Source organism: Vigna umbellata, chromosome 1 (assembly GCF_029865625.1).
Source record: "Vigna umbellata cultivar VRB3 chromosome 1, Vumbellata_1.0, whole genome shotgun sequence".
Lineage (NCBI taxonomy): Eukaryota > Viridiplantae > Streptophyta > Magnoliopsida > Fabales > Fabaceae > Vigna > Vigna umbellata.
The window spans coordinates 53,507,926-53,520,882 of record NC_142165.1 but is presented as its reverse complement, the minus strand read 5'-3'; the positions used below and the strand labels follow the sequence as shown (position 1 = coordinate 53,520,882).

Sequence of the window (12,957 nt, the reverse complement as noted above, 5' to 3'; positions counted from 1 at the left end):
TAAAGAGGAAGGGAAGAAGGAGAGGAGCCGAAGGCAGTACAATGAAGACAATGAAAAAATACTAGTAATGGTGGAGGCGGTGGTGGCAATGAAAGAGGAGAAGAAAAAAGAAAAAGAAGAAGAACCAAATGATGATAATTACTAACGAATTTTATCCATAGAAAAACGTGTTCATAATTACCGACAAACATTTATTGGCGTATTTTTTTCATTGGTAATTACCATGATTGTGACCTTTAGATTAAATTGATCTATGTTGTGATGTTTGTTAACGAATTTTACTTATAGAAAAAAAGTGTTCATAATTATAGACAAACATTTATTAACATTTTTTCCCTTGGTAATTTGATCTCTAGATTATATTAATCCAACCGATGTAAACTTTTCATGTTGTTTGGTTTGAAATTCACTTTTTATGGTCTCATTAATGACTCCCTTCTTTGATCCTTTTGTAATTTGTAGGAGGATAAATTAGTTGTAGTGTTTAAAATCAAATGAAGTGAATACTTTAGAATGAAGTAGTTTTGGAATTTCTCAAATATAACACATGTAAAATTTTCATGTTGTTTAGTTTATAATTCATTTTTTTCTAATGACTCTCTCTTTCTTAAATTATTTTCATTAATAAATGCCTATATATTTTTCAATATAGTATTATGCAAAATCCATTAATTATTTTTTGTTGGTTTTTTAAGTTTAGGATATTAAAAATCTTTTATAGCCAATATAGTTATGTGTGAAATTGTTAGGCTGATATTGATGTATTAAGAAAATGACTTAACCATGATGAGGTTTGTCATTGCAATTTTACCAAACTATAGAAGGAATACATGTTTTTTGTTGTTGTACAAAATTGGGATGTGTAAATGAGTACTTTATTGTGTTATAAAATTTTACTATAGAATTAAAGACAAGTTATGATATTGAACTTTCTGGAAAAGGAACACAACATGATATTGGATCTCTAGATTAAATTGACCTAACAAAGGGCAAAATTTTCATGTTAGCTTGAAATTCATTTTTGTGTTCTCATGGTCGAATCCCTTCTTTGCTCATGTTGTTTTTTTTTATTGATGATGAGAATTTAGGTCAGACGGTGTATTTAGTAAAATTCTACGCTAAGTGATATTAACAATTATATTATTGTTAGAAATGAGTTGTGTACCTTTCTAGCCCAACAAATATGTTAAAGAATGTTGTAAGGCAATAGTATTCTACAGTACCAATGATGCATTATGTTGTTGCATCACTGTCACAAAGGACTCAATCATCTTGACCAGGTTAGGAACCTCGGGATTTATGGGTGGGGTAGGAGGAGGCCTAGGTGTCATCTTCTTCTTACATAGAAAAAAGCCATCAGTCCAACTCAAAGAAACTAAAATACTAACTAGACATAACTAAGAGCACACAACCAAAACATGGAACACTCATAACCTACATGATTCTTAAGGAAAGAACTGCTCTGATACAAAAAATGTAACATCCAAAAATATAGTATTAAGTTATAAAGGAGTTATCACATATTTAATAAAATAGAACAGTTAACAAGACAGGGAGTAAAAGTTCCATCATAGTTATACAAAACATAACTACAAAATGTAACTTTATACAGGCCAAAAGAAACAAAACTATATGCATAAAACTAGTCTATAGAAAACTAGATGTTTGCGGATCCTCCCTCCAAAGCTTGCTCTACAGTTACCTCATCACCCTCTGCTCACATCCACCGGATGATCATAGTCAAGATCACAAAGCACAATACATGCAACAAAACAATCAAACAAAAAGGTAAGGTAGAGATACAAAACCTTTCATAATATACTTAAACATTTCACACATGATTCATATTTCACACCAAACCAACCAAAGACTCTATAAACATTCCAAGACTTAGATTGAACTATCTAGATTAGTATGAATATCGAGCTATGGCGGTTCATGCACTTGTAGTGGTGAAACAATTGGCCCACCCTAAGCTACCGCACAAGGTTAGTCCGTTATCACTCGCCTTAGGCCAAGGTAAAACCCCTAGACTAGGACCTCCTGCTACTCTCACCACATGTCTCACCCTTCTTTACTTAAGAATGAATGACCATTAAAGTGTCCGGATGAACCCCAATACTGAGCTTCCTATATTCATACTTTACAATACTTGAAGCAACCATTAAGAATCCTCTTTAGGACTCTTATACAACTTATTTCCATTCAAACATATATTCCAAACATTGTTACATAACATACATTAATTCATTATAACTCTTAATGCCATACACATAAAATAAAGGAGTTAAAACCACTTCAGAATACAGACCCACTCGCCAAACTAGGCGAGTAACAAAACCACAAGCTCCCCAAGCTAAGCTAATTAGCTCGCACAACCATTGTAACTCTCTGCCAAAAACCCAAAATACTCGTCCAACTAGCCAATTTTGCTCGCCTAGCAAGAGCCAAAATAGAGAGCTCCCCAAGCTACGCGAGCTGGCTCGCCCAACCTCTAAAACTCACTGCCAAAATTCCCCCACACTTGCCCAACTAGCCAATTCTGCTCACCCAACCAGACTACTTAATTCTGCAGCACTAAAACTACAAAATTAACACTTCTAGACCACCCATTACCTCTTCTAACCACTTTTACCAATTTCTAATACTCCTAGATTGGATTATAAACTATTTTATACTTAAACAAAAGAGTATAACCTATCTTAAACTAATAATAAATTGTTTATAGAAGGACATCAACTCAAAAACCTCTAAATTCTCAACTTAGAGACCAAATTCCATTCTACCTATTCTAGCTCATTTTAAAGTAACTTAAGAACTATAACAAGTCATAAATGACTTACTAACGCACCTCGAACCTTCTATTTGGACATAGAACCATTGATTCAAAATCTCACTAGTCCTAACCCCCATAAATACTCTTAAAACCAACTAAACTATCATCAAAATGCTACTACCTCTCTTTTGAAACAAATTTCAACCACTTCACAACTCTAACAACTCTCAATTCACATTTAAACATATTCTAGGACTTCATCTCCTCTTTCTAGCCCTTACCTTAAGAACTCATACACCAAAAATGCAAAATTGACCAATGATAATCACCACTCAACCTAGTTCAATTCCCTTCAGCACTAAATCAAATTAAACACCACCAAACACCTCAACAACACAATTTATCATACCATTAGAGTTTCACATAGAATCATTCAACATCAACAATCATCACATGATCAAATTCACTTACTCAACAATTCACATTACTAGCATTTTAATCATAAACATCCAATATCTACAATTACACATCTTAATCAATATCAATTCATGCTTTATAAAATTTACCAAGAACAAAATCTAGTTTCCCTTACCTCACAGAGAATTACTACGGCTCTAAGAACATCCAATCGTTGCTTCAAACGCAAGAAACTCTAGAAACACTTACGAATCACCAAATTGTGTTCGAAGTGAGTCCTTAGGACTTTAGATTGATAAGAAACTAGGAATAGATAACAAGAAACACATGCGATAGAAATCACTACACATGATCTCAAACTAAGGACGAAAGAAAAAAATAAGTTGAAACTTACTTGTTCAATACTAAGAACTGATCACTAAAGAATGAAGGTTACTCCGCCGTGATCTTTTAGAAGCTTTCTGGTCGTCAAACATATAATCGAGGAGTTAAAAAAGGTAAAGAAAAGTGAAAGAGAACAAAAAGGAAGAGTTTTAAAGAAATAATTGGTGTTTTAAATAATGAGTCAAGTTTAAAAATTTTTATTTATATTATCGAATTATTTTAAAATAAAACACTCGTTTTATTATTTTAAAACACTTATCAACTTTAATACTCTATTTTTTATTTTTTAGTTTGTTAGAATTATCATGCAAAAAATATAAAGAAATTAATTTCTTTTTCCACTGTAACATAAAAACCTAATTATATCAATTATATGATTTGTTATATATGCATTAATGAATGTTAATTTCTGTCGCTAATTTAAATAAATTAGCTGTGGTATTCAAAAGATCATACATTTATCACATTAAATGTTATAAATCAAAACAACACTATGAAATAAACATTATAAAAATAGTATACATAAACAACACTTTTTAGAAAGATGCTATCTATATTTTTTTAAAATTAAATGGATCAACAGTGTTAGTAAATTTAAGCATTATCTATTATCTTTTATTATAGGTTTAATGTCTCAATAAGTTTCTATTTTTGTTCAGAATTTGAAATAGGTCCTTTTATTTTTGTTAATTTGATGCAAATAAATCCTTTCTGTCAATTTCATCAAACGGCGTTAATAATAAAGAGACCTATTTCAAATTCTGAACAAAAATAAGGAACTATTGAGAAATTAAACCTTTATTATATCAATAGACAGCGTTGTTTTAAAAAAAACATATCCTCATTTTGCATTCTTCAAAAATAAATTTCACGCCATTGCCTCATCTTCTCCTCTGCAGCCCTTCTCTTTTGCAGCCATCACGTATCTCCTTTGCGGCCATCACGTAAAGCTTTGAACTTTACATTCATCTCTCAATGACAACCCATTTTCATTCATCAAAAATAAGTTTCGCACCTGTGCCTCGTCTTTTTTGTAGCCTTCTCCTTTGCAGCCATCACGTAAAGATTTGAACTTTGCATCCATCTCTCAACGACAACCCCATCGATTCATCTACATCCATCATCGTAGCTCTCAACGATATCTGCATCTCATCTCTCACCGTGCGTTTCTTCTACAGTCGTGTTTATTGTTTCATAACGTGATTGAGTTAAGGTATGTTGCCATGTGTTTTATTGAATGAAGCGGGACTCTACAACTTCTCTTTTCTATTTCTAGAACCATATACCTATCGATTGACGTGTTCGTTTTCGTCTTCTTATCATCAGAGTGTCTGAGTTAATTAAAATATTTGCTTTGGCTGAAAGAAGAGTTGAAGAGGAAAGTATGAGCGATTGGGTCTAATAACCTTAACAAGGGGCTGAACCTGGTTCTGTTATGGCCACGGATTTGTGCCACTGATTCATCTTGTTCTTGAGTTCACTGCTTCTGGAACTCGTTTGCTTCTGAGAATGAAATAACATACCTTTATTTTTTTATTTTAATGATGAAAAACCTTTATCAGAACTAGACTTCATATTTCTCTCCTTTTTTCTTTAGGCTATGCAGATGCAAACCCTTCATTCTCATCTCATCTTCAATATTCCTACCACTAGAATTTTCATTAGATGCAGAGCTTCCAACTGCTGAAGTTATTTCATCATAGTTATTAACTTTCACCCTTTGAAGATATATAATTGACATTCCAAGCTCATCTCCAATGGTCTTTGTTTTAATTTTAGAATGTAGATACTGTTTGACATTCTGGGAAGACATTTTAGAATTTATAGCAAGGTCTTCTTTATAAGAGCCCTTGTTTCTTGAAGAACTCAAACCTTTTTTACCATCAAGCTTTCTATTATGGCCAACAGAAATGGTAGATAATGTGGTGGCTGGTAATGCTTCTTCACTGCTATTGAATGATGTAATTGACACTCCGAGCTCATCTCCAGTTGTCTTTGTTTTAATTATGACCTTTTACTTAATATTGGCTATGGTTTTCCAAACAAGCAGAAGATTATGGTGTCACTGAACCAAACTTTGAACTCACATGCATTTTTTTAAATATATTTCCGGCGGTTTTTCTTCTAAACGGCCGTTTAAGTTTTCCATTTTTTTCCATAAATTTTCATGTTTTTTTAAGTTACATTTCCGGCTAAAAAAAATTTCCCCCACGAATCCTGTAATTCTCTCAGGCTTCCCTCTGTTTCTTCTTCTCCATTTCCCATTTTCCTCTCTACTGCCTTCACAGTTGAGCATTTGCTTCTCCAGCCCAGTTATCCAGTTTCCATCTTGCTCACATTCACAATTCAGTATCGTCTTCTCCACTGCAGTTCTCGACTTCTCGACTTGCACTCCTTTTTCACGATTCGTTTGGGAGTGTGCAACGGTAACCTTCGGTCGTTGTTGGCTCCTCACCCGTAAGTTCTCTTCTTCTGCAATCCGTAATTGTTTCGCCTCTCGTTTGAACTCCGTTTTCCATCCTGCTAAACTCTTCCGAAAACCCTAGAAATTTGGAACCTAGTCCCTATTGGAATTTTACGAAATTAGTTTTACAAATGTGGATAGAAAATGGGGTTGAATGCAAAGATTTTGTATTTTAAAACTTTCACTGTTTTGAAGTTTATGAATCTCGTTCGTTTGTTTTACCTTTCTCTTACTTTATATGCATTTTCAATTTTCCTATTAGAGCTATGACTTGCTTGTTCTACCTTTCTCTTACTTTATATGCATCATCAATTTTCCTATTTGAGCTATGACTTGCCGTTTTGTTAATTTGGCCATTTCGTATAAAGCATATTTGATTTTGCTTTAATTAAATCGGTTATGAAGTGATATGCACATTGTTGTTTCTTTTCTCAGGTTTTTTTTTTGTGTCTTTTGCAGAATAATATGTAGTAGTGCATCACTTTCTGATAGAGTCTGTTCCTCCACTGTGCAAAAGAAGGTACTCGTTTCTTTCGCATTCTCTTAACATATTTTATAATCTTTTCCTTCAAGATAAAGAATTTGCATAAATTATGTTTCTACTGGGTCATTGGTTGTTATTCGAAAGTGAAGTTTATTCATGTGCTTTGGTTGTTGTGGTCTGTTTCTAATTTGCTCTTCTTCCTGTAGAATACACACCACTATCACCATATTTGTAACGATTGTTTTAGTAGGCTTTAAAAAATGAACTTGTCTCAGTTGGATCATAGTTATTACAACTTCTCCTAATTAATATCTTCAAAAAGTTTAACAAGATTCAAATAAAAGTTGACTGGAAAGATGAAAGACTTATGCGCATGCGTGGCCTTCATGCATACTTTGTAGCTAACAATTGAATGTTATTAAAAAAGTAGAACATATATTTGTTATTCATGTATAAATTAGACAGACAAAATTGTTACTTTTTAAAAATAAATATGTTTAAGAAGTAAAAAAATGAAATGCACTGTATTTCATTTCGTTTTAAATCACTCAATTTAACCAATTCAAATGCCTCAAGATTTAAGACTTGGTTTTATTTATTTATTTATTTTATCAATTTAAGCACATATAATTGATTAATTAAATTGATAAAACAAGCCGTAGTGTATATAAAAAAAAAATATAGGGTAGTTATTACCTGGATCGCATTTAATGCTGAACTTGCTTTCACATCGTGCTCGAACCCTTGCCGCATGCCACATTTTCACCTCTCATCATATATACATCTGAATAAATCTATACATCTAATTTCATTTTACTAATTTCCTCTTCTGATTTTGCCAAAAATTGAAGATGTAAAAGTAGTTTGTACTATGTGATTAAACGATAGGCAAGTACTTCCACTAACGAGTTTATGGTTGAAGTGTAGTGTGATTTTAAACGATTAAGCTGATTCAAACAGTTTTAAGCACAACGAAAGAGCAATCAGAGTTGGAATAGAAGTAAAGAGATGAATATTTTATTATAAATGAAGATTTAATTAAGATAAAAAAAGAAGAAGGATAAATGGTAATGAGAACGATGATGACTTACATGTTAGATTATGCACCCAATAACAAAGAATGTTTAATATTAATATCTCATTTGGTACCAATATCTGTAACAATTGTTCCATATTTTTCTTTCGGTCTTTTTTTACTCAATATAGTTCCAATGTTTATTAGACAGAATTAATTCTTTCCATTAAATACATGCATTCCTAGGTCCATTATTATTCCCAGTTGGCATAAGGTTTTAGGATTTTGAGGTTGTTACCACACTCTGCACCATGTCAAACTAAAACTGCAATTTCTAAACTTAAATCCACTTCACTCCCATTGGAGTCTGTATTGAAGCAGATGAAGTGATATGTTAGAGAGTAGGATTAAGTCTTATTATACCTTGAAAAGAGGTTACAATGAGTGAGTAAAATAAATTTTATATATTGATGAGGTCATGATTTGAGTAAGGTGGATTTCATAATTCATGTCCACACTATTGAACTGAAATGATGTTACGTTGTGGTAAGAGGGTTGGGTTGTAATTTGACGGATGTGAATTTTCTTACTGGGTGGTTTAAGTTTATTTACTTATTGATTATATGTTATATAGGTGGTTTAAGTTTTGTTTATGTAATTTTTTGTAGAGCACCTGAAGATGAAGAGAATGACAGTTAACAACAAGGGAAAACAACTGAATACACCCCAAAGTGTCTAATAACCTCCTTACATTATCTTATGTATCATTTTCTGCAGCCTCTTTGCTTGGATTTTAGAGATTATTTTATATACACAACTGACTAACGAAATAGGCCTATACTCTTCCAGCCCTTAGGGATTTTCAATCATAGGTATAATAAAGGATGCATTACTTTCAGTGGGCCAATTACCACAACTATGAACCAACAATTAACAACCCTCAAAATGTCTATCTTAATAATATCCCAAGCTTGCTATTGTCACTGTTGAAATATAATATCTTTATTATTATTAATATTTATATTAGGATTTTGTTAGGGGCTTCGTGTCCTTTTACTTTTTAGAACTACTCCTTTTACTTTTTAAAACTACTGTCTCCTATAAATATAGTAGTAAGTTATATAAGATTTACTAAGTGAAAAATAAGACTTTTTAGCTTATCTAACTCTTCAAGTTGGTATCAAGAGTCGAACCTCTTTGTCTTCCTTGTCTATCATCGGAGTCGTCATCACTTTGTCATTTTCGCAGTTTGCTTCGCTGTCGCAGTTTGCTTCGCTGTCGCAGTTTGCTCCGCTGTCGCAGTTTGCTCCGCTGTCGCTGAATGGTCACCCTTCTCCTGATAAATGTGTTTATCTTATGGTTTATGTTGATGATATTGTCATTACAGGAAATGATGTCACTAAAATTTCTCAATTAAAGAATCATTTGTTCAACCACTTTTAGACTAAAGATCTGGGTTGGTTAAAATATTTTTTTGGTATTGAAGTGACAGAATCAAAGGAAGGTGTCATCATATCATAAAGAAAATATGCTCTTGATATTTTGGAGGAAACAAGCCTGATAAATTGCAAGCCCATTGATAGTCATATGGACTCAAATCAAAAGTTAATGAAATACCAAGGTGAACTTTTCTCAGATCCAGAGAGATATAGAAAGCCAGTTGGAAAACTCATATATCTTAAAAAAGTAATGCAATTGAATGCGAAACATTTTTTATATTTAAATTTGATGGTGTTCAAGGTGTATGTACAAAGGAGACCATATGTTGCTTATATAACACTAGAAGATGAAGTAAGTGGAAAAAACTAAAGGATGTGAGACTTGAAAGCCTACAAGTCTGGACAACATGTCTCAAGGTTGTTTTAAGTCCCACATATCTTAATTCTACAACCTTCTAAGGGTATATAAGTTACCCAACTACTCTAAAGATCAAAACTAAAAGGCTTAATACCTTATTTTGTTCCCAATTTCGCTCGAAAATGTCAAATTAGTCCATCATTTAAAAAATGCGTCAATTACGTCTTCATTTATTGACGAGAGTCCTCTGGGATACGAGACTTGGTCTTACCATTTTATATTACTTGTGCGATTCGGTACACTTGTCGATCATCCAACACCAGGGTAAAAGGTGTTGACATAAAACTGATAAATGATGTTTGGACAAAGATGGCTAGATTTCGGTTGGGTGGTGAGCAATGCGATCTAGGTATGGAAGGATTTCATAAGTTCTCTATATATCAAGACTGTTTAAGTAATCCAGATGTAGTGAGGGATTACTCCCACTATAAAACTGGTGGAATGAGAAAGAATGATCGTTTATGCGCTTTTGTCATCTCTTGGATATTGATCCCAAGAGGAAGCAATCATGCAGAAGCAATAACTGAGGATTTATATCTTTTGAAAGCAATTAAAGAAAATGTTCAAGTTGATTGGCTTGTTGTAATATCAGAAAACATGCTCAAAGTTACTAGACTTGAGTCTGCAATGTTACCTTACTACGTGTTTATTTCTAAAGTACTGATTCATTTTGGAGAAAATATTGTAAATGAGTCTAGTTAGTCCTGTGATAGAAGCAATATGATTGATAAGTCTGCATTACATCATATGGCACTCCAACATGGTCTGAATGGCTGGTTATTCAAAGACGAGTATGCTGGTGAAGAAGAAGAAGCTACTGGCTCATCAACAGTATCCTAAAGGCCTCGATCAGAATTTGAAAAAAATGTCGTGAGGCAATTTCATTTTGTAACCATCCCCTGTCAAACTACTCGTCAAGATGTTATAGAAATCAAAAAGGATCTGAACATGGATGATTCTTGTGAGAAGTTTGAAGCTTTAGAAGAGAGTGGTGAAGAAGAGAGTGAAGAAGAAGAAGAAAGTGAAAGCGACAGTGTTGCGGAAGAAAGTGCTAGTGACGTGCTAATCTCTAACTTGAAGAAAAAGAAGAATAAGAAAAGCATATAAAAATTGTTTTGTTTTACTCTGTTTTGTCTTGTTTTGTAATGAGTGGCCTTACATGCCATATATTTTGCTTTGTCTGGTTGGAATCGTTTGGACTATGAATGAAAACTATATTTCTGGTTATTAATCAACCTGTGTGAATGAAAAATTATGATTGACTACATTGAGCTGATTAATAATAGATTCAATCACTGGTATGTATGTATGCATTTTACATATCTCATCGTTACATCTTGTTGTTGCATAATCATACTTAAACTATGATAATGATTATTGTATTACATAAATACTAAAATGCTTGATCTAGATGAATTTGAAAGGTTATGCAGGAATACTTATTGCTGACTGAACTAAGAAGTGAATTTGACATTACTTTGCAGAATAAAATCGATTAAGAGAAAGTCAAAATCGATTATGATTCGTTAATTGGTTTGAAGTCTCTAAACTTCTGATTCTTATACTTTAAACCTTGACTAATGATTTGTGATATGTTTGTTCATCATATATCTCAATGAGTTTAATCCTTTGTGAATCTGAAATGAGATTTTGAGTAATTAAACTAGCTTTAATTGTTTCAAGTTGTATCTAAGTTGCTCTGATACTGTAAATGTAATTTTGTATGGTACATTCCTTGAACATATCTGGATGATACATACTCTATTATATCTTTGTTATGCATCTGTAATAATGAAATTTGGTATGCTTGATGATAGGGGGAGTATTGTATGCTGTTATATGCTGGTTCAAATGTTGAAAATACTAAATTCATATGAATATTGTTGAAAGGAGGAGCATCATTATATTTCGTACAATTTGTTTGATGCATCTCTACATGGTTCATTAACTATGTTTCAATTACATCATATTACATATCCTTTTTTGCTAATGCCCAAAGGGAGAGAGATAAATGAAATTTGATTGAGATAATTGAGCATAGTTGAAACTGTGTAAATTGTTGTTGATTATCTACTGTACAAACATGGTTTTATTAATCATGGTTATGCATAATCAAAAAAGGAGGATATTATTGATAAGGGGAGCACTATGATAGCTGAACCCAATCCATGTGATAGTGGTTTTTGATGATGACACCACATTGATAATAAAAACACATGAATATGTACTATGGTATATGTCATATGTTGTATGTATTTATGATTATTGTGAAATAGGCATATATTGTGATTGTCACATGTGTTGAATATATAATATGTTGATTGTTGCATACTTTGTTAGTAAAGTGATCATATCTGTGTATGCAAACATTATGTTTTGGTGATAAGGAATTCATATGCACAAAAACATATCTGAATGACTAAAACGATTACAGAGGTATGATAATCAATTCAGGTCATCAAACAGCTTGTGTTTTTAAACTGAGGCAAAACAACTTGTCTTGAATCGATTACATTAATTGGTATCGATTACATTAATTGGTATCGATTAAAACACGTGTGTTTGCACATATCTTTTTCAAATGTGCTGTGTTGTGAATTAGAAAGAAAAAGTTTTCAAAAATGTGCTAACTGTTGTATTCAATTAAGTTTGTTATTGATTTGAAAATTATTTCATGCTTGTCATAATGTTTCAACGGTCATATTTTTAAATGTGTTGACTAAGCATTAAATGGAAATCGACTGCATTAATTGCATATTCAGTTAAGGAGCTTAATTGGTTATAAATTTGTTACAAGTATTTAATGTAACCGATTAGATTAAAAGAGTAATCAATTAAATTCGTCTAAATTGACTAAAACTATATATAGACGCATTGATTGGATTTCTGTAAGACAATTGAGATTAACATTTTCATATATGATTTATATTGTGCTAAAAGTTTTTACAAAGGTGATAAAATTCTCCAAGAAACTAAGAAATTGAAGTGGTGAACTATTCTTGAAGATTTCTTGAGAGACAAGCTTGACTGATTTGAAGAATATGATATTTTTACACAACTGAGGTGCTTGCTGTGTGATCAGGAGAAGTTTCGCAATCTGTGTGTTGTTGTTCCATGTGCGTGTTGCCAGGAAGAAGAACGAGAGTTCTTGTACTTTGAGAGAGTTCTCAAAGGGGTGACTGCAGGAGAAAATTGTTTTTGCTGTAGGGTTTTTCTATTTGGCTATATTAGATTAATGAGTTAGAGAGGTGATTTAAATTTTGACAATGTGGTCGCTGTAAAACCCTTGTAAAAACTCATATCTCTATAGTGCAAATTGGCTTTCAATCTCAGGTTGATTGAAAGGACACTGAATATAAGCATTGATGCCGAACCAGTATAAAACTCAAGAGTTTGATTTTTCTTCTCCCTATCTCTCTGCATTAATCGATTACATATTCTCATCATTCGAATACGCATACTACTATATTGCATACATATTGCTTGCTGTTCAAGAAATGTTTAAAGATTCATCCTATTTGCGAAAAAAATTTGAAAAGCGAGTATTTTTATAAAACACC

The 12,957-nt window shown here is 32.5% G+C and overlaps 1 long non-coding RNA gene across 3 annotated transcripts; it reads left to right on the top strand.

The window, feature by feature from the left end:
• Positions 1-4,410: 4,410 nt before the first annotated feature.
• On the top strand, positions 4,411-12,370 carry LOC148205736 (uncharacterized). Of its 3 annotated transcripts, XR_015783342.1 has the most exons (5): positions 4,411-4,521; positions 4,615-4,790; positions 4,904-6,034; positions 6,501-6,561; positions 8,209-12,370. It is a non-coding gene; the product is annotated as an uncharacterized LOC148205736 (long non-coding RNA). The 3 variants fall into 3 exon arrangements; XR_015783340.1 differs by having other exon boundaries at positions 4,429-4,790; XR_015783341.1 differs by lacking the exon at positions 4,904-6,034 and having other exon boundaries at positions 4,429-4,790.
• The last annotated feature ends 587 nt before the right edge of the window (positions 12,371-12,957 follow it).